The 21,330-nt window shown below is 37.4% G+C and overlaps 1 protein-coding gene and 1 pseudogene across 2 annotated transcripts in view; both read right to left on the bottom strand.

The window, feature by feature from the left end:
* The window catches only part of FMN1 (formin 1), a 355,246-nt gene that overhangs the window by 294,438 nt on the left and 39,478 nt on the right, over positions 1-21,330 (bottom strand). The gene's annotated exons all lie outside the window — the stretch shown is intronic.
* LOC123808274 lies at positions 902-13,819 on the bottom strand (annotated as a pseudogene).

Raw genomic sequence — 21,330 nt, 5'->3', positions numbered from 1 at the left:
AAACTCCAAAGAGGCATCATTTGCCCAAACAGCTCCCCTGTCTTAGTAAATCCAGACAAAACGCAAAAAGCAATTCATCCTGAATTTCACACATTATTGGCTTTGGCCCCTGTCAGTGACCTCAGCCTCAATATTGATTACCATTCTGCCTCCTAATCTGAAACTTTCAAATTATCAATCAGTTCCCAGAACAGGAAAGAATTATATGATGTCTAATACTAAAAATATCCCAAGATCCACAATTAGCCCAAGAAGAAGCTAAACAACCTAGCAATTCTGTCATAAATTGATTAGCATTTTTAAGCCATCTCTTACCCCAAAGTCAAGGAAGGAGTGATTCACTTTTAGTCTAGGGAGTGCTTTAAGACTAAGTGCATTTAAGACAAAGATGGGGGACTGGGTGAAAAAGGGTGAGAAGTACAGATTGGTCCTTTCAAATTATCATACTCATAGGGATGTAAAGTACAGCATAGGAAATGTAGTCAATAATTTTGTACTAACTGTGTATGGTGCCAGCTGAATACTAAAAATATTAAGGGGAACATTTTGTAAAGTATACAGTTGTCTAACCAACCACTATGCTGTACACCTGAAATAATACAAAATATTATTGAATGTAACCTGTAATTAAAAACAGTTTTTAATTAAAAAATGATGAAGGTGGGTACTTGGTTTAGAAGCAAACGTAGTAACACATTTAATTAAGTTAACAAATGTCTCCAAGTACTCTAACACAAATATAAGATCTGTGAGGTCCCTGTGAAAGGACAACATACAGATCCATGATAGTGTCCATGGATATATTTAGTGATCTGAAGTGATTTTACTTTTACTTCCTTCCCTTTAAGCCCATCATGAAATTTCGCAGTGATTCTAGGGTGGGGGCAGAAGGAAGGTGATGTTAAAGATCCTCAGGGCTGTAGCCCTCTGGGCTTGAGGAGGTGCAGGCAGGGAAGGCCTCGCTGAGGCAGCTGGAAGGGCCACGACCACTGGCCCCCAGCAGGCAGGTGATAGTGAAGGGAGTGAGAGCTGGGCCGCTGCACCATCTGCAGCTTCGTTTGCGCAGCTCCATCAGGCCATGGCCCGCAGTGGCAAGCGAGTTGGTAATCAGCTGGGTGGCCTCGGAATCATTCTCAGTGATGATGATGGCCACCTCCCAATGCTGCTCGGCCTTCTCCACCACAAATCTGTCCCTCTCCGCTTCCTGCTGGACCACCAGTTTGGCTTCTAACACTCCTGTGAACTCTTTTCTGAAAGATGCGTCAAGGACTCGTCATTCAGGAGGAGGCCGAAGGTTGTAGCTCGCTCCACTCCATAAGGTCATGGCTCACGGGTTTGGAGTCCAGCTGTCTCTGGGGGATGAGTTCTACAGCATCAAGGCGTACCACACTGACTTGAAGATTCATCTCTGTCGTGGTGGACGGCAGGGCGCTCATCACAGCCTTCTCCAGATGCTGGAGGAGTTGCGGGGAAGCTGACTCGCTACCAGACGCAAAAAAATTATGCAGGGTGATGTGGATATTCTGTAAATCTTTGTTACCAGTGATCACTGGTATGTAACGTGGTTGAGAGTGGCAGTCAAAGATAATTGGTTTCTGTACCCAAAGGATAAGAAAGTGCGTCCCTTCCTCTACCGTGATGTCCTGCATTCCACGGAACCCGTCAAAGATGATGCTTCTGTGCCCCGCATCCACATTCCACAAGGCAGAGTTCACCCTGCCTCCCATGACGGCTAAGGCCATGCTGACCTTGCCAATGGACTCAAACACTTTGTCAGCTGTGTCTCCTTCTGTGGGACACACTCACACTTGCTTCCACTCTGATCTCTACATGAATTCCCCTCCATATATTTTGTAAAGACTTTAAGTGGCCAAAGGGCAAGTAAGACAAGTGACCAATGAATATCAAGAAGTATTCAATATCACTAACTGTAATAAAACAAAAGCAAGTTAAAGAAGCAATAAAATACAACATTCCCCCATCAAATCAGAAAAATAAAATCTTGAAAATATGCAATGTTGGTAACAGAGCAGTAAAAGAGGCATTCTGCTCTAAAAAGGCAGGACAGTGCCAGCATGTCCTTTAGGCCTGGCCCTTCATATCATGCCTGGACACAGCAAGTTCCCACCAAATATTTGTTAAATATTTAAATAAACAATTTAAATAAATAAATTTAATAAGTTTAATAATAATAAATTTAATTAATAATAATACATTTAAATGAATAAATAAAATAAGTGCATGGATACTTAGCTAGTGGGAATATACTGAATAAAATTTAGAGGAACAATTTGGTAATAAATATTGAAATGCAGGTGATAGTTATACTTTTGACACTTTAATTTTCTCCTAGGAATCTACTATAAAGAAACTATTTGAAAATGCAAGCAACCAATCCAAATATCACACTGTTAAAAAATCCCATCCAAAAATGCTTATCACATTACTGAAACACTGAAAAATTATAAATGATAGTAAGCAGATGGCCCATTCCCTACACATAATATCTTACAATAATTAAAACAATGTTTATAAAATGTTTGAAATTATAGGAAAAGGTTTATAATATATTGGCCCCAAAATTATATATTGAATATAGGAATTCTATTTAAGCATAATAAAAACATAGTAAAAAAAATATAAATTTTAACAGTATTTTTTCTAAGTGTGGTGATAAAGGATTTTTTCTATTTTCATAAATCTCTCTATATTCTATAATGACCATAGAACACTTTTGAAATTTAAAAAAGTAAAATTCTGTATTATCAAAATAGGAAGATCATTTTCTGAGGATTATTGGGACCCCCTCCCCACCCCCAATAACATCTATAGGACACACACCCACACATCAGGGCTTCTCTTCTGTTTCTCATTTTAATGGTGATTCTCCTCAGGAAAGATTTTTATAAATGCAAATTAATAAGGCATTTTTCTATATTCTTTTTATTGAATTTATTGGGGTGACACTGGTTTATAAAATTATATAGGTTTTGGGTGTATAATTCTATAACCCTTCATCTGTACATTGTATTGTGTGTTCACCACGCCAAGTCAAGTCTCCTTCTATCACCTACTACCTTCTACCTCTCCCCACCCCCCTATTCCCTCCGGTAATCACCATACTGTTGTCTATGTCTATAAGGTTTTCTTTTCTTTTTATTTTTCTTGCTTAATCCCTTCACCTTTTCACTCAGCCTCCCAACCCCCCTAAACTCTGACAGCTGTCAGTCTGTTCTCTGTGTCCAGGAGTCTGTTTCTATTTTGTTTGTTAGTTTATTTTGTTCATTAGATTCCACATATAAGTGAAATCATATGATATTTGTCTCTCTCTGTTTGGGTTATGTCACATATCAAAATATTCTCCAGGTTTATCCATGCTGTCACAAAAGGTGAGATTTCCTTCATTTTTTTACAGCTGAGTAGTATTGATTGTGTAAATGTACGACATCTTTTTTATCCACTCATCTACTGATGGGCACTTTGGCTGTTCCCAAATCTTGGTTATTGTAAATAATGATGCAATGAACATAGGGGTGCATATATTCTTTCAAATTAGTGTTTCAGGTTTCTTCAGGTATATTCCCAGAAGTGAAATGGCTGGGTCATAAGGCAGTTCCATTTTAAATTTTTGTGCAAGCTTTTGTTTATTGACTTTAGAGAAAGAAAGACAGGAGGGGGAGGGGTGAGAGGGGGGGAACATCAAGTTGTTGTTCCACTTATTTATGCATTCATTGGTTGATTATTCTAAGTATCCAGACTGGGGATTGAACCCATAACCTTGGCATATTGGGAGAATACTCTAACCAACTGAGCTACTTGGTTAGGGATATTTCTAATGTTTTGAGGTATCTCCATACTGCTTTCCACAGTGGCTGCACCAATTTGCATCCCCACCAGCAGTGCATGAGGGCTCTGTTTACTCCACATCCTCACCACACTTGTTTGTTGATTGATGACAGCCATTCTGACAGGTATGAGGTGATATCTCATTGTGGTTTTAATTTGCATTTTTCTGATGATTAGTGACATTGAGCATTTTTTCATGTCTATTGGCCATCTGTATGTCACCCCAATAAATTCTATAAAAAATAAAATATTTAAAAAACAGCACTGTGCTGTTTTTAAATATATACAGACATAATGATCAATGGAGCAGAACAGAGAGCCCAGAAATAAACCCACACCTTTATGGTCAATTAATATTTGACAAAGAAGGCAAGAACATACAATGGGGTAAAGACAGTTTATTCTATAAATGGTGTTGAGAAAATTGGACAGATTTGTGCAAATAAATAAATAAATAAATAAAACTAGACCACCTTCTTACATCAAACACAAGAATAAACTCAAAATGGATTAAAGACTTAAATGTTAGGCTCAAGACATAAAAATCCTAGAAGAAAACAGGCAGTAAAATCTCAGACATTTCTCATAGCAATATTTTTTTCTGATATAACTCCTTGGGCAAAGAAAAAAAGAAAATATAAATAAATAGGTCTACATCAAGCTAAAAAGTTTTTCACAGCAAAGGAAACCATCAAAAAAAATGAAGACAATCCACTGAATGGGAGAACATGTTCACCAAATTAACCCCTTATGTCTGATACAGGGTTAATATCCAAAATTTATAAAGAACTTATACAACTCAACACCAAAAACAAACAAACAGTCCAGTCAAAAAATGGGCAGGGTACCTGCATGAAGCATTTTGATGACTAATTTTAAGTCTTTTATTTTAACATGTATTAAATCTCAATTAAAATCCTTCTGCTACTCCTTTAGCTGTTTTCCATTTGCTATTAGTAAAGTTAGAAACAAGCTGTCAGAATGTTAAGACAATCAAAATTTTAATGCTTTCGCATACAGTATAATTTTATTAACCTTAAAAAGGTTCTACAAACAAGCCCTCAACATTTTCTTAAAGCTGTCTGTATATAGCACCTAAGATAATAATTACTCAGAATAAATGACATACATGTGAAAAAGTGGTATGTAACTATAAACTGTTATTGATTTAGGTGTTGGTTTTAAATTTTTTGTGGTATGCTGTTTCTTACCTTATATGCATTTCTAATGGCATGTTTCCCTCTCATTCTATGAACTGTAGCATTTCTGTGTGCTTTCCATGGTGCTTTGCATATGCTCTCTACAAATTACATATATTTTAATATAGGTTGTAAAATACTTTCAACCTTTCACAGGTAATATTTTAAATATATTTTATATTTAAAATGTAAAATTTTATTATAATTTTATATAAATATTAAAAAATATAGAAGCCCCTCTGAAATGCAAATCAAAACCACCATGAAGAACCACTACTTCACAACCACTAGGATGGCTATACTCAAAAGGGCAGATAATAACAAAAGCTGGAAAAGATGTGGAGAAATTGGAATTCTTATACATTGCTGGTAGGAATACAGATGGTGTAGTGGCTTTGGGAAACAATCTGGCACTTCCTCAAAAGGCTAAATACAGAATTATTCTATGACCTGGCAGTAGAGTGGAATTTGCCAAGAGAAATTAAACATATGCCCATATAAAAACTTGTACATGAATCTTCATAGCAGCATTGTTAATAACAGCCAAAAGGCAGAAAGAATCCAAATGCCCACCTACTTATGAATAAACAAAATGTGCTATATTTCTATACAATAGAAGGTTATTTGGCAACAAAAAGAATAAATAGTGAAAACATTGTGCTAAGTCAAAGAGACCAGTTACAACAGACCACATTGAATTATTTCATTTATATAGAATGTCCAGAACAGGCAAATCTATAGAGGCAGAAAGTAAATTAGCAGTACCCTAGGGCTGGAAGGGATTGTGGAGAAATGTGGGGGATTGCTGATGTGTATAGGGATTTTAGGGGAGGTGATAGAATGTTCTAAAATTAATTGTGGTGATAGTTGTATATCTCTGTGAATATACTAAAAGCCACTGAATCGTACATTTTATATGGGTGTGTTGTATGGCATGTGTATTACATCTCAATAAAGCTGTTTTTTCAAAAAGTCCCTGTGAGTAAGTAACCATTTTATATGAATTGGTAGTACTATATGTTAGTGTAAATTTTTGAAAAGAACTAAGACACTAACAAAGTACTCATCTTTTTACTACTTATATGTCTATAAATTCACCTCAAAGAAATCATTTAATGAAAACAAAAAGCTATGTGAATAACAGTGTTAACCACAGTGTTTTCTATTAGTTTCAACTTGGAAACAGTTTGTCTAACAATAGATTTAATATTATGGTTCATTGACATACAAAAATATAATAATCTATTGAAATTACAAAGCTATAATTAACAAGATTGTATTAACATATAAAAAGTTTGAAATAATCATAGATAAATATGGAAGTACATAATATATAAAATAAATGGCTGTAGTCATGTAAAAACACCTGTCTCTGTAAAAAGAGTTGAGGTAGCTGGATTATGGAATGTTTTTACCATTCTCTTTTTGTTTTTTTTCCTAGTAGTTTCTTTACATAAACTTTTTAATTAAAAAAATTGAAACTGCTATTTCTCCATTAAACAGGTAGTGAGCACAGTGATCCAATACAATCAAAATGTTCCCTGGAGATACCTAATGAAAGAGCATTCAATACACATGGGGGAGAATTTCAGGTCCTAGTGTTTAATTTCAAATCTATGACAAAAAACACTATGCTGACATTAGAGGCAACAAGGTGTTTACAAAGCATCTGGTTCATTAAGTGACTGGCATATATGCTACCTGTACCCCTGGTAGCATGCTAGATAGTATTTTTTATCTAGCATTTTTCAAGTGCATTGCCATAGTCATTGCTACTAGAAGGACAAGATACTGTGTTTGTTCTTCCAGGGCTCACAACGGGAAGGAATAGCATAATAATAAATACTTGCATAATGGGAGTAAACACATAGATGCTGTGAATGTGGTTTGCTAGGATGCGATGTGTGGAGACAGCAAGAAATGAAGGACATTCAGGGCAGAGAGAGATATACCAGTCTCCAGGGCTGTAGCTACTGTGCTTACACTTCAGAAAGGTTTAGCCTCCACAGTATAGCTGCCCTCAGCATGCGGGTGTACAAGGAATGAGTTGAAGGTAAAAGATGCTACCAGAACCTTTGCTACTAGGCATGTTGGCAACAGACAGTATGTATGTATGTATGTATATATGTGTATGTATGTATTCATTTGTTTTGCAGGGAATGAGGAAACAAAATTCGTATAGACAAAGTACAATCAAAATATTTAACACCCCCAAGGCACAAGTAACCTAAGCTCTAAATAATTGCTTCCAATGTCTACATTGATTGGTGTAACCTGGATACCCTACTCCCAAACCTTGGCCTGTGTATTGCATTCTGACATGTTCTTCCCCAAAGGTCAATCGGCCCCTTGACATGAATTCAGTCCACTTCTACATAAGAACTAAATAAGATGAGGATGTCCACATATTTGTGTCTCAGGTCCGCCTCAGACTTCGAATCATCTATTGTTCTGAACTATCTACACATCTTATCCCTTCAATTAGTGGTTTATAAAAATGGACCAAAACTGTGAAGCCAGTGATATTTAGTTACAATCCTTCCTATCTACCTTTTTTAAGTTAATTGTTTTATCCTTCATTATTAAAGTGGAATGTGCTTATTCTGCAAGTTTAGAAACTACCTTTGAGTAGAAGGAAGAACAGTCAGCCATAGACCCCGTGTTCAGGAATGACTGCCACAAATATTTCAATGGGCTTCATTCTAGTCTTTCCTTCTATACACAATTTTTGTTGTTATCCTGTATTATTTCTTTAAGGAAATAGCTGGGAACATAGGGTATACACAATTAATTATAAAGCCCACTTTCACCAATGACAGTTTGCTCCTCCATGAAGCACAACCCTGTTCCCCACCTTCCACCTCCAGTCAACACCTGGGCTCCTGCAGAAAACAAAAAGATTATCCTGGGTCCTACACTCAGGCACTTTTCTCCACAGCCCACACCACACCCAAGTCTAAACAGTACTGCTACCCACCACCTCTGCAACTGCTCTCTACCTCTGGACAAGAGTCTCTGGGATAATACTACCACCCAGATTACCACAGCAGATCGAATACTGCACGTTGCTTACTGGATTTTTGGTGCTGCATCTCAGAGCCAGCTCTATGGCTGCATCAGCTTCTCCAGCCCTGTTGCCTTCCAGACCATCACCTTACAGTTCATTCAGGTCCTTAAAGCACCACTGTACCTCAAAGCAGCCTTCTTTAATAATAAAGCCCTGACTGAAAACTACTCCCTACTGTCCCTTTAATTATTCTCATTATGTTTTTACCTACAAGTGTGGGAAACACAGCCACCTACCAGCTCCTTAGCTCCAGGCCTGCCACCCCCCACATCCAAGTCCTAGTTAAGCTCCACCCTTGTCAGCTCTCCATGTATGGTCTCCTAAGCTGGTTTCCTACCTTTCTGCTCTCAAATAGTTTTGCTGAGAAACTCAACTTGGTTTCCCTGGGAACCTTCTCTGACCTGGAGACCTTGTAGGATGCCACTGCTGGTGCCTACTCTTTGTCTCAATGCTGTAGAGTGTGGATAGGAGGCCCCTCAGCCTCTGCACAGGCCAGGCCTGTAGGGTATAGCTCCTGGGAGTCCCTGCTTGTCCAAGGAGGAAGAATCAAGCAGCCCAGGACTCTAAGGAAAGTACTGTAATAGGCTAACTTCAACGCAGTGATGGAAGGAGAAATAATTGGCTTCTCACTTCCAGAATATTTAGACCTAAACATAAATATAGAGAAATCATGAATATCTGAATATTTTCCAAGAAATTTTCAGAAATTAGTTTACCATATAATGTAGTCATTGGATTCCCAGAGACCTGTCTCTGTCACATCTGTGCGTTTTCTGGAACAAGTGATTGTTGCTTTAACCACTTGAATCATCCACATGTTTATTTGTGTACACCACCAGAACACCACACAAACACGAGTCTCTCCTTGCCTCATGACTGAAGCACTCAGAATTTCCTTCCCTGCCACCTGACTAACAATGCTCCTTTCTTAAACACAGTCAGTAAATAAAGAGTAATGGCTGCAGCAATGTCTCACCCCAACTGTAAAGTCTGTATTTCTCATTACCTGAATGCATGCATAGCGTAAATGTTCATAAAGTACTATAATTAAATGAATGAAAATGATCCTACTTTCACTAATCAGTGTGAGATGTTTAACTTCTAGAAATCATTTTTTCCCTTTATTTTGCTTATTGTGTTAGACTGAGAAGATGCAAACATTTAAATATTTTATTTATTCTTAGAGAGAGCAGAGGGAGGGAGGAAGAGAGGAAGAGAAACATCTACTGGTTTTGTCCCACACACCTCCAGCTGGGGATCAGCCCACAACCCTGGCATGTGCTCTGACTAGGAACTGAACCAGCAACCTTTTGGTTTGTAGGCCGACGCTCAATCTACTGACTCACAACTGCCAAGGCAAACATACAAACATTTAGATAGTGTCTGTTTAACCAGCCACTGAAAAGTTCAAGGGTCTGGTTACTGAACATACCTAAGAAGGTAAGTGACCTGTGCTCATCTTTGATTCAATGCATAATCAGTGTATCGATTTAACAAGTAATATTTACATGGTCATAAAAACTTCATTTATCCATTTAGTCAAAATACTGATTAGGCACCTACTATGCCAGGCACTGAATCATGTAATACCATGTCCTTGCCTTCAAGGAGTCCAGCAACCATAAGGAAAATGAAGGAGTAAATAAATTTTTGTAATGTGTCACAAGGAGTGTACTAAGGAACAAAGAGTAGATTACCTAAGGCCATCCCAAGGAGAGTGGAGGCTGGGCCAGTGGGTATCAGTAACAGGCTACTTCTCAGGAGAAATAACACTTATTACTTGAAGAATGAATAAGATTTAACTTGGCAAACCAGAAGGGACATGTACGTGTAAAAGAATGGGTATGCTCAGCAGATGGCACGTGATTCACTATGACTGAGATGTGGGCCACTTATGGAAGAGAGAGGCAGGAGCCAGGTGGCTAAGGCCCTCTTGTACAGCCTTGCTAAGGAAATTGACTTTCATCCTCAAGTCACAAAAATATTTTGATCAGAGGAGACTTGATGTCTCACCAGCCACCTTAACTACCTTGTGCCTGCCTTTTAAATGCAAATGGTTCTCCCACAAGCCACAATATACTAAGCACCTGAAATCCAGCTGTGGACCACACCTGCACCTGGTAACTGGAACTGCTTACCTGTTTCCTCTGGACTTGCTCTTTCTCACTCATCTTTGCCTCTCAAGTCCCTACATCTGGCCTTAGCTCCCATCCTGCTGCTTCTGGACACGTTTTTAGTTACTCCTTAGAAGTTCTCTTTCCACATCATTGCTTGACTCTTAACCCTTTCTAGTCAGGTGGTTTTACAGGCCTTGGCTTCGGATTACAGACACCCCCCACCACAATAACCTGTGACCCTTGTCCAGAAGATCCATGGCTACATCACTGTTCAAATGGAGTCTCTCACACTCTTACAATAATAATAATGTTTCTCAGGTGGTTCTTGCTGTGTAAGAGTTTTCTCAGGGTGGAGGGGGATTGTAGCCCCTTAGTTTAAAGATGTATATACACATGTACAGGAAGACTGGCAATCTAACCACAACTTTAGCTATGTCCCTGGTTTTTGGTTCATCCAATGTTACTTGAATCACCATTTTATAGAGGAAAAAAAATGAGAACTAGGTTAATTTTCTCACTGGCGGTCATCTATAGAGTAGGTAGCCTGGTTTTCTTTTCTTTTTATTTTTTATTGTATGTTTTTCAGTACCATGTATCCCCTTCTGGAAGCCTAGTTGTTTACTTTTCTTTACATCTGGTTGGGAGAAGTCTCTAGCTATTTTAAAGTATCCTTGGCTCACATTAATTGTTGTTTCACCCAATGACAAAACTTGCAAAAACTTCAATATGCATTCAACCTCCCCAATTAAATTACTTTCGTTCACTTTTGTTGGTACCTCATTCCAACCTCTCCCAGCTAAACTGCCTGTGATAAAAGCAGTAACAGGAAAGTAATTCATATGAAAACCCAAACATGATTATAAACTATAAAGGCAAATCATACTAAATATGAATTTTTTCCTTCATGAAAAATATGGAATAGTGAGAGATTATAGGCCTTGGATTCAGAAAGATTACTATCCATCCATTTGGGCAGGTTCTTCATCTATAAAATGGAGATAATAGAAATCCGCCCAAGAGTTTTGTGAGGATTAAAGAAAATGAAATATTTAAAGTACTTTATATAGCACTCAAAATGGTTGTTAATACTTTTATTACCACTAATACTACTATTATTATTTTTACTACGATAACGAATGAAATATGACACTAAAGTCAATGACCCACCTTTAAGATGAACTAATGAATGATCCTGCAATAATTTAGAAATATTCTATTTGAAATTAAAGTCTATCTCATATGCAGACATATCACTTCTATATCAAGAGGGAGAAGAAAATATAGTGTAAGGGTAAATTAAAAGATCTAATTTTGAGACTATTCCAGTAGTCAAAGGGAACTACTGGCCCATCTTTAGTAGTACAGTTTCTGGGTGATTAATATGTGAAAAGATTTTTTAACTATTCAGTGTTGGCAAAGAACTTACTCCCCTCTATCAGCTCACACTAGCACCCAGCCCCCACTCCAAAAGAGAAAGAAAACAAATCCAGGTGCCACTGCTCGAAGCTATACGCCCTCAGATTCTGGCAATAACAACAAACGTGTTTGTAATTTCCTGCCATAAAGAAGATGATGCAGAAATCCTGCATCTACTTAAGAGTAATTTAAAATCTGGAGGTTATAGAAACCATAGCTGCATTTTGATTACTGGCATTCTGAGAAATACAAGGGTTGTCTGAGAGATTTACAAGGTGCATTCATTTCTTGAAGTATTCTTATTTAACTAGGATATGCTATTGAACACCTTTCCCCAAAAATACATGATTTAACCTTAACAATTGCTGTCAGAAAAAATCTCAATATGAAGTGAGCTTAATATTTGTTCCTTGTACCTCAATAAGGTTGAGTCCTTCAAAGATCAAAATTTATAGATATATAGAATAAGAAAGTACAGTTAATAAATGAATCACTAATAAATAATTCCAATAAGTAAACAACTTCTGATATATGCTTCATCTACATCTACTAGAGATGATCATACTGCAAACAGCATTTTTGTACCATTTTGATGAGCTAGGAAGTGCACACTTAATCTCTTTAAAGAAAGAACAACTAAAGCAAACAATGATTATAAAACATACTCAGGGCCATATAACAAATTAGTATTTGAACTACAAATAAAATTCGGTTTTGCATTCAAATGCCTATTATTCATCTAGTCTAGGTTATTGGTGATGAGACGGTAGCAGGGAAGGGAAACAAATACTCTCTCCTTCATGATTCGAGGAAGGAAATATTTCTTTTCCCAAATCAAAATAAGTATGTGTTGTGAATTTGGACAGAATTTTTCTGAAACTGTTTCTGTTTCTGTCATAAGATAATATCCTATGAATTCTAAGTAAATGTGAATACATATGCATGTATCTCTTTAAGAAATGCTTTTAGAGCAGAAAACACAGCTTGCAAACTTAAAATTATTTGACTCACTGCTTAATATGCTCTATACAGAACTTTAGCTTTTTCTGTTTTAATTGCTAGTTGCCACTAAGCAATTATAACTTAAGAGATTTTCTCATTAGCTTTATTAATAACTTTCCCCATAGTTTAACATCCACTCTCTTCGGGGCCATTGATGATCCTCTGTCCAAACACAGAGATTCTCAAGGGCATACTAAGAAATACATCTAAAAGATTAGAACAAACCAGAAAAACAGAGATTATGACTGCCAACAAGCACCAACAAATAGGGAGAAATTGGAAAACAGAAAAATGTCAATGTCTCCCTTAAGGCTAAAATTATTTTTTAATTTTAACTTATTTTTCCTTTGTAACTTCTCTAATTTGCACATGAAGTTAGATAGTCTCTACCTCACTACCACAAAACTGTTTAATAGGAATAAGGGACTGGTCTTCTAGGAAAGAAGAAAACCTCCTTTTCTTACATTTTAATAATGTCCATATTAGATATTAAAAGCAAAGAACCTGAGTTAAACAATGTCCATATTAAAGATTAGATGCAAAGTGTTTTAATACACTATGGGTAAATAATATAGATTAAATATTTCTTGATATTGATAAAGCTTTTCATTACATCATCCTGCCTTTAAAGAACATATAAAATCTTCATATAAATACAACTAATCACATTCACACTCCAGAGTTTTTATGATGAAAATAATCTCTCTAGATGAAGATTTTTCCTAAACCTCCCCTTATAAATGAACAGACTAATCCTTAGCTTTGTTCAATGTAATTGAATGAATATGTTGATATTAGATAGTATGATTCTTAAAACTTGAGACCAGCAACCCTGCAGGTCACAGCTGGAGGACACCTGAGCCAACTTGCCACGTGCCAAACAGTGACCTTCACCAACGACTCCTCTTTCATAGGTCAGCCCATAAACTCTAGCAAATTAAAAGCATTATTAACTAAAAAGGAATTTCAATTCTGATCATCTGAATAGATTTATCTCTACTGTAAACAGAAACCTTCCCCCACCACCCCAATCCCTGCAGACAAGATCACGGGCTTCTGCTTCCGAGCTTACCTTCCTCTGGGGTTACTGACCTCCTGTGTCGGCACTTCCAAATCTTGGGGACTGAAATTGACTGACCATGTCTTGGATTATAGTAGTAGCATGCACCCATGGTGCCAAAGGGTGAGGAGCCTGCAGCAAACATGATGGGTTCTCAGGACAGCTTGAGACGAAGGAAAGTGCAGAAGATGTACTTCCCTTGCTCCATCAAAGGAGCAACTGGTACAGTGCCACCGGGGAAGAGACTTTGCCAAGCGTTAATGAGTCAACCTTCCGTATACACAGTGGGCCAGACAGGTTTCACCACCTCACAGTAATGTTAATGACAAAACCTTTTTTTTAAACCAACAAATTCTTCAAGAGCTTCTTTCTATTTTCTTCCTCTTTCAGGGGAAAGAAGAAGCGATCATTTTGCTTTTCAAAAGACGTTTTGAAACAGAGAAACTTAATTTTTTTTTACCTTTCATTGTTTTGAATCATTTCTCAAAACTAAGTCCTGTAAGAACTGTTCCTTATTTTATTCTGAAAGCAAATGATTCTACTCTATCTGTTTTCAATGTGTGAGGAATTTCATTTTCAGATATTGAAAGCCGATCTCCTTCTCTGCCTCCATAAAATGACTTCCAACATTACACTTAGCATTGCATGTAAATTTAACTATGTAAAATCACTGTATAATTATCTTAATAAGACTTTGTGTTTATATTGAGCCTTTTATCTAAAGAGCTCAAAGCATTTTGCTAACATGATCTTAGTAAACTTCACAACACCCCACTCAGGAATGCAAGAGTAAGGATTATTACTATCAACTTTAACAGGTAGGGAAACTGTCAGATTAGTGATCACATGACTCAATTCAAGGTCACAACGCTAGCTGAAGACACAGATTGATTCAGAAACTCTGACTTCTGTTTTCAAGGACAAATTGAACTGACCATTGGAGAGCTTCATGCTGAAATGAGAATTAGTTTTCACTTCTCAGAATTTGTTCTTTTTGTTCTAAGGCTTAAAAACCATAAAAATAAGGTAAATAAAAATTATTTTGTTTGTGAATTATGGCACATGTGCTAAAGATAGCAGATGTGCTAGTTCCAGTCACTTTATTCCCCTCCATCCCCTTTCCAAAAGCCACGGATCAGGCCACAGACGGTGTTTACTTTGTCTATATAGAATGGTTAACCAGTGCACTATTTTTCATGTCCTAGGAGGAAAGACGTTTTCACCGTTGGCCATCCTGTGCCTATTCACTGAGATATATTCAAACAATATGGAATTGTACAATGCAAAATGAAAAAAATCTCGTGGCCACTCCCAGAGGTTACCACTATTACATGTGGTGTACGAATACACACACATAGTGAGGCCAGATGTTCTGTTCTGTGTATTGTTTTGGCTGTCTTCGTTTTCCAATGTTGCTTGTTCACCATTCTTTGTTAGTTTGTATATATGCACACCATTCTTTTACGTGACTACAAATCCACTTTTATGGATATACAAAAATTTATTTTCCTCGCCCCCTTTCATTGGACATTTGGATACTCCCTTTCTTTTTCCATCTTATAAATTGCAATAAATATCCCTGTATGTTAACATTACGTGATTTTAAAATATCACTTTGGATCTACCTCTCATTTTCTTACATGACCCGGGCCTCTTGTTTATGAAACTATACTGGTTGCTCCATACACTGAGATGCTGGCTGTATTGTGAGCCTGCAGCCTGGGATAGAAACCAGTTTCCTCTCTCTTCCCATCTCTGCTTGGCAGAGGTTTTGGCTTTATGTTCAGGACACTACTCTGCTTTATCCATATGACCCAAAAAATGTGAACTACAGAACATTCCACATGACACAGATGGAAGGACAGCTAGTTGATGTTGTAAGAAAACAAAACATATAATCACCCATGTATGACTCACAGCCCACTTTCTCCAAGGCCCAGTTCAACAGAAAATTAAATTCTGGACTTTCACCAAGACAGAATGGTAGGTCCTATGTTTTGCGGGGAAAAAGTACTTTACAAATAAGACTTAGATCATATGCTTAATTCTAAGTTTGAGCAACATAATGACTAATTACATTGTGCCTCTGCCCACTCAGACCAAAGGGGGATTTGGTGTCCAATTCAATGTCGATATCCTGTACACTGTTTTGGACTGTCTATGAATTGAGAGTTCAAAGGGAGAGTTGTACTCCCTTGTTTCGAGTGGTATTTGCCCCAGTACCACATTTATTTCCACTTGGATATCCTCTGTCTATTATTTTAGTTCCCAATAAAGCACAGAGTGGACATTTTACCTACTGTTTTTTAAAAAAACTGAAGAAAAAGAAAGTAATAGACTTAGATCCACAACAAGAAAAATCTAGAACTTAAGGAGGTCACTATCATTGTTTTTCCTATTGATTAATTTATTTGTTCACTTACTAAATATGTATTGGAAGTAAACAGCGTGAATAAGGCACAGTCTGTGCTTTCAAGGAGCTGAGAGTACACTCAGGGCCACTGACAAGGAAAATGGGTAAATAGAGAATAACCCTCCCAAAGTGCAGAGAATGGTTCCTGGAAACTGTTAACAGTTAACTAAACAGAGAAACAAAAAAATGTCTTGCCAATAGAATGAAGTGCAGTGTTCTTGGTCATGTGAAACCTAAAAGATTTTTTAACACAGCTCCCCTCACCAAAAAAGTGAAAAAACTGACAAGTCTTATGTATTCTTGTCATATTCCAATTTCATTAGTTTCTCCTACTTCTTGAAATATTGTCATGTTCTCTAAGCTCAAATAACCAAGTAATTGTTTTATTTAAAAAGAAATAATTTTTTAAATCCAGTAATTTATTAACAATTTTCTCCCCAAAAGTACATGTTACAGTGATAACAGAAGGTAATTTGAAATAAGTTTTAAAAAATTAATATTGATTTTAGAGTATGCGTATTAAGCTCCCTCTTATTTTTTAATTATTTTTACTTATTGATTTTAGAGAGATAGAGGAAAGGAGAGAAAGAAAGACAGAGAAAGAGAAACACTGATTTGTTGTTCCACATATTTATGCATTCATTGATTGATTGACCAGAAATCAATTCCACAACCTTGGTGTATCGGGATGATACCATAATCAACTGAGCTACCTGACCAGGGTTAGGTTCACTCTTTAAATGCTTATCCCACAATAAGTTTTATGCATATTTGCTAGGTGTCTTCAGAGTATGGAACACAACAAGTTAAACAACCAGGTCAATATCCTAACATCACCTTCTAAATAGTTCCACTCAATAATGCAGCAACATTTGAATCTAATGGCCACTGCCAACACATACAATGTGTGAGAAGGGAACCACGTGTCTGTGTCAAATCCATGAACACTGGATTGACCCATGTTGACCTGTCCTACTTCAAGTATGCTCTTCCAAAGAGCTGAGAATAAGGGGCTTTGTTCCAATTGCTGTCACAATCTTGCTATATAATTATTAACAAAACAGGGAACTGATTATATTTCCTATGGTAGAAAGGGTAGAAGATCAGCCTAGCACAGACCATCCAATTTTAATAAAGGACACTAACATTTATTAGTGTGTACCATGGGCTAGACATTGAAACTAAACATCTCCATAGCCTCACAACTAAAGCTCAAATTTCAGAATAATTTAGAACTCCTCTCTTTCTATGCCAGAATGTTGTTTTGTGGATCTATTTGTACAGTGTTTTTCATATTTATCCCTTTCTTTCCAGCCCCTTTTTGAGTTCTCATCAATTCATCAGTGGCCACCATCACAACTGATCTTGCTCATTCTAATCTCTTATTGCCCTTCACTCTATTGTCTGGTTAATCTTCCAGAGTCACAATTGAGGTCATATCCTTCCTCTGTGCAAAGGTCTCCCATGGCTTTTCATTATCTATTAAATTAGGTAAACACTCTTTCACATGGTGTCCAAGGCCTCCTACACTATCTGGTATACAGATTTGATTCAATCAGTGTTTGGTAAATGAATACACATAACATAGTGAATGCTCACTGTATGTGGCAATGGTTCCCCAAAGTAGCATTAGAGCATATTGAGTATTGAACATGTCTTCAAGAGATAGATAACAAGGGCTAGGATCTGTTTACCCCTAAAACCAGAAATACCCAGAGACGGAAACATAAAATCTCACATAGCTGGACTGGAGAGTTGGTGAGGGTTGTTGGTCAAGTAGATGGAGCTGTTTGAAGGGATGTGTGCTTTAACACAGAAGCAGGTATCCAAGAAAGATGTGTTCCATCCATGACTCCTCACTGCAATATCAACATATTGCTTTCTCATTCGGTTCCACTGAGGAGGGTCAGTTAGAACTCTCTATGTTATAACAGAAATCCAACTAAACTGACATAAGTAAAATGGAATTTTTTAGCTCATATAACCAAAAAGTCCAGGGTTATAAGCATGGCTGGATCTAGGTACTCAAATGATATAAGGAATCTCTCTGCATCTTTTGATCCTGTTTTCTCATGTGGAGTCAAGATGGTTATTACAACTTCAGAATTATACCTTTCTACCTTAGTAACCATAAGTTACTAAGAAAGTGTCCCAGCTGTCCTAGCAAAAGACCCAAGGATCACTCCTCATATAATATAACTTGAAAAATGTTCCCATTTTCAAACTGATCAGAGTAGCCAGGTCCTAGGTCACATGACTGGGTCACATGAGCTCCAGATCAGTCTCATCTTTACCATATAAATTGAGAAAGTGAGAGGTGGCTCCTCAGCCCTGGCTGGGAAGCTCAGTTGGTTAGAGTGTCATCCAGATACACCAAGGTTGTGAGTTTGATCCCTGGTCAGGGCAGATACCAGAATGAACCAATGGATGCATAAATAAGTGGAACAGCAAATTGATGTTTTTTTCTCTCTCCTTGCCCCCTTGCTCTCTCTAAAAATTAATAAATAAAAATTTTTTAAAAAGAAAAGAGGTAGTTCTCCATAGGAAAAGTAGGGGACTATGATCAGACAAAGGGAAAATGGGTGCCATGTGGGAAAAAAACATTGACGTCTATTATAAAACGTTCTGATACATAGATTAAGACAGAGGGGTCAGCCTATTGTTATGTTGTCACAGCCTCTCTGTGCTACTCATAGCTTCTGACCAGTGAGGGAGCCCCTCTGTACATCTCACCCACCATTGTCATCTTCCTTCTTCACCAGTAATGGTTTTGATGGTAACACTTGGCAGGAGAAGGCAGCTGTAGTGCCTTATGGACTCAGCCCCTGGGACTGAGTATTAGGATCTCTTTCAAGTTCCCAAGTGATCCTACTGTGTAGCCATGATTCTCACTGTGTAGTTGAGAATTACTGGAGTGAAAAAGCACTTGGTCTTCACCACCAAACCATACAAACACTGCTTAAATCTTCCAGCACCTGTTTTGGCTCATCTAATAATCTGTGTTCTGGAAGACAAATCTGAAATAATTGCTTTCATTTTCAGTAATTGATCCATAAAGTTTGGAGGGAGAACTTTATATCCTTTGAATAAGATCAAGTCAATAGGAGATCAGGGGAAAGGGACAAAGCAGGCTTAAATTTTATTTCTTAGATTTTTTTTTTAATTTGGGAAGAGAAATAAACCATGGAGCGTTGCTTTTCACAAGGAAAAATGTTAAAGTTACTGTGTACCATTATTGTCTACTGAAATCAGAAGCAATTCAGTGAAGTTATATCCTGGAATACATGACTGTCTTCTCAAGCCCACTTCTCCCTATCACAGAATTTTGAGATAATTTAAAGGGACTGAGTTTATTTGTATCACCCCTCTTTCTAAAATAGCATGATGCCATACAATAAGATTATATCCAGGGAGACCACATGATCTGGTAGAATGCAGAGTATGAATCCCTGATCCAACACTTACCAGCTGTGGGCATTCAGCTTAAGAAAGTTGACCTCTCTAAGTCTAGTTTTTATCATCTATAAAATGGAGGCAATATATAACCTTTCTCAAAGGCTCTTGAAGGGTTTACTGATAATACATAGCAACTGACACTTAGTAAGCTGTCAGTAATTGTTAGCTATTACCATCTGGGAAAGTAATTTTTTTAAATCAAGTCTTGAGGATTAGCTCTAAATGAAAAATTATACCAATCCTGTATCGTAAATGCCAGGACACTAGAACAATACATGTAAAAACTATTTAAAGGAATTATCTAAGGAAGATTACAAACTAGCAATGTTTGGTGTTTGAATAAATACTTCTTAAATTTGGATATCTAAATTACAGTTAAAAAATAAGAATAGGGTTCATTAAATGGCCAACTTTGTGTGGTGAAATTTTGCTAAAAGCTCCCAGTTTTAGTACTGAGGTTTTTTTCTCTTCATGTGAGTTTATCAGGGAAGTGTTCCATTAATATTAAATAAATATCCAAATGTTTAACTTCCTAAATAGGATTAGTTGCTTATTTATAGTCCATTGAAAAATGCCAAATTTCTTTCTGAAACCCATGTCTCTACTAATTCATAGTTAAAGCTCTTCTTTGCAATAAGTTACTAAGCTGGGGCAGTGGCCTCTAAAGATCTATATATGAGATAATGATAATAATACCAAGCTTGCAGTGAAGTTTTGAAAACTAGATGAGATAACATAGATGAAAGGGCTCTGCAAATGATGAAGGTCTGTACAAATACTCCCTTTTGCAGCTGTGGCTGCCACAGCTGCTGACTAAAAGGAGTTTATCCCTGTTCACATGGGTGTCCATCCTCCTCAGAGACATAGTCATGATCCAGCACCATGTGATGAGATACAGAGAGTCCTCCTAGACTGAGAGGAGGAAGAGATGAGCGGAGTGACCAAGGAAGTGACATTGAGAAGAAGGCAGTATAGGGGTGGAGGGGTTGGCCTCACAGATGGGCAAGAGATGGATGAGAGGAAGGAAGGGGCCCCGCAGGCAAGTGGTCCAACAGAGTAGCACAGAGTGCTCATGAACAATGTGGAGTACAGAGTTTGTGGAGTACTTCATCTCTGAAGTAGAGTTTGTGCAGGGAAGCAAAGTGAGAGATAAAGCTAGAAAGGAAGGTGGGTACAGATGGAGAGGCAGTGCCTGTAACATCCAATAATTTTTCAAGGAGGCCAACTCTGTATCTATTCTTATTATCTACTGAATATTTATAGTACTTATATTCAAGGTTATCATATATCAGCCTCCAAACCTCATTTAAAAAGTCCCACAGATGTAGCTGAGGGTTCTTACACTTCTGCTCATTCTTTAGTAGACCAGAGGGAGAAAGACAAGTAGCAGGAAATGGGCCAAAAAGAGAGATGGAAACCCTGGCATTATGTTCAGAATGGAGGCCATCCAGCAGGCCAGAAGAGAAGGCAATAAAGCAGTGATGTAGGCTGCAGACAGGTCGGAGCAGAAACCAGGGAAAGGGAGGAAGACAAATGACTGTAACTACCAATTTGCAGGGCCATGAAACCTGACCTCTTCTGGATCTGCTTCCTGGTGAGTCCTCTGGCTCCAAAACCCTGGAAAGGAAAACTGATACCCATAAAAAACTGTGGCTGTGTAAATGCAGTGTGATAAATGCTTCATCTTGATTAAAGGCAGTGGTTTTTCTGACAAAGAAAAGCTATGACTGTTTGACTCTGCGAGAGATTATAAT

The sequence above is a fragment of the Phyllostomus hastatus genome, unplaced genomic scaffold, assembly GCF_019186645.2.
Source record: "Phyllostomus hastatus isolate PE091 unplaced genomic scaffold, TTU_PhHast_1.1 phas_scaffold_501, whole genome shotgun sequence".
Taxonomy (NCBI): Eukaryota; Metazoa; Chordata; class Mammalia; order Chiroptera; family Phyllostomidae; genus Phyllostomus; species Phyllostomus hastatus.
Note: the sequence above shows the minus strand (reverse complement) of the source record. Positions and strands in the feature narration are given on the sequence as shown.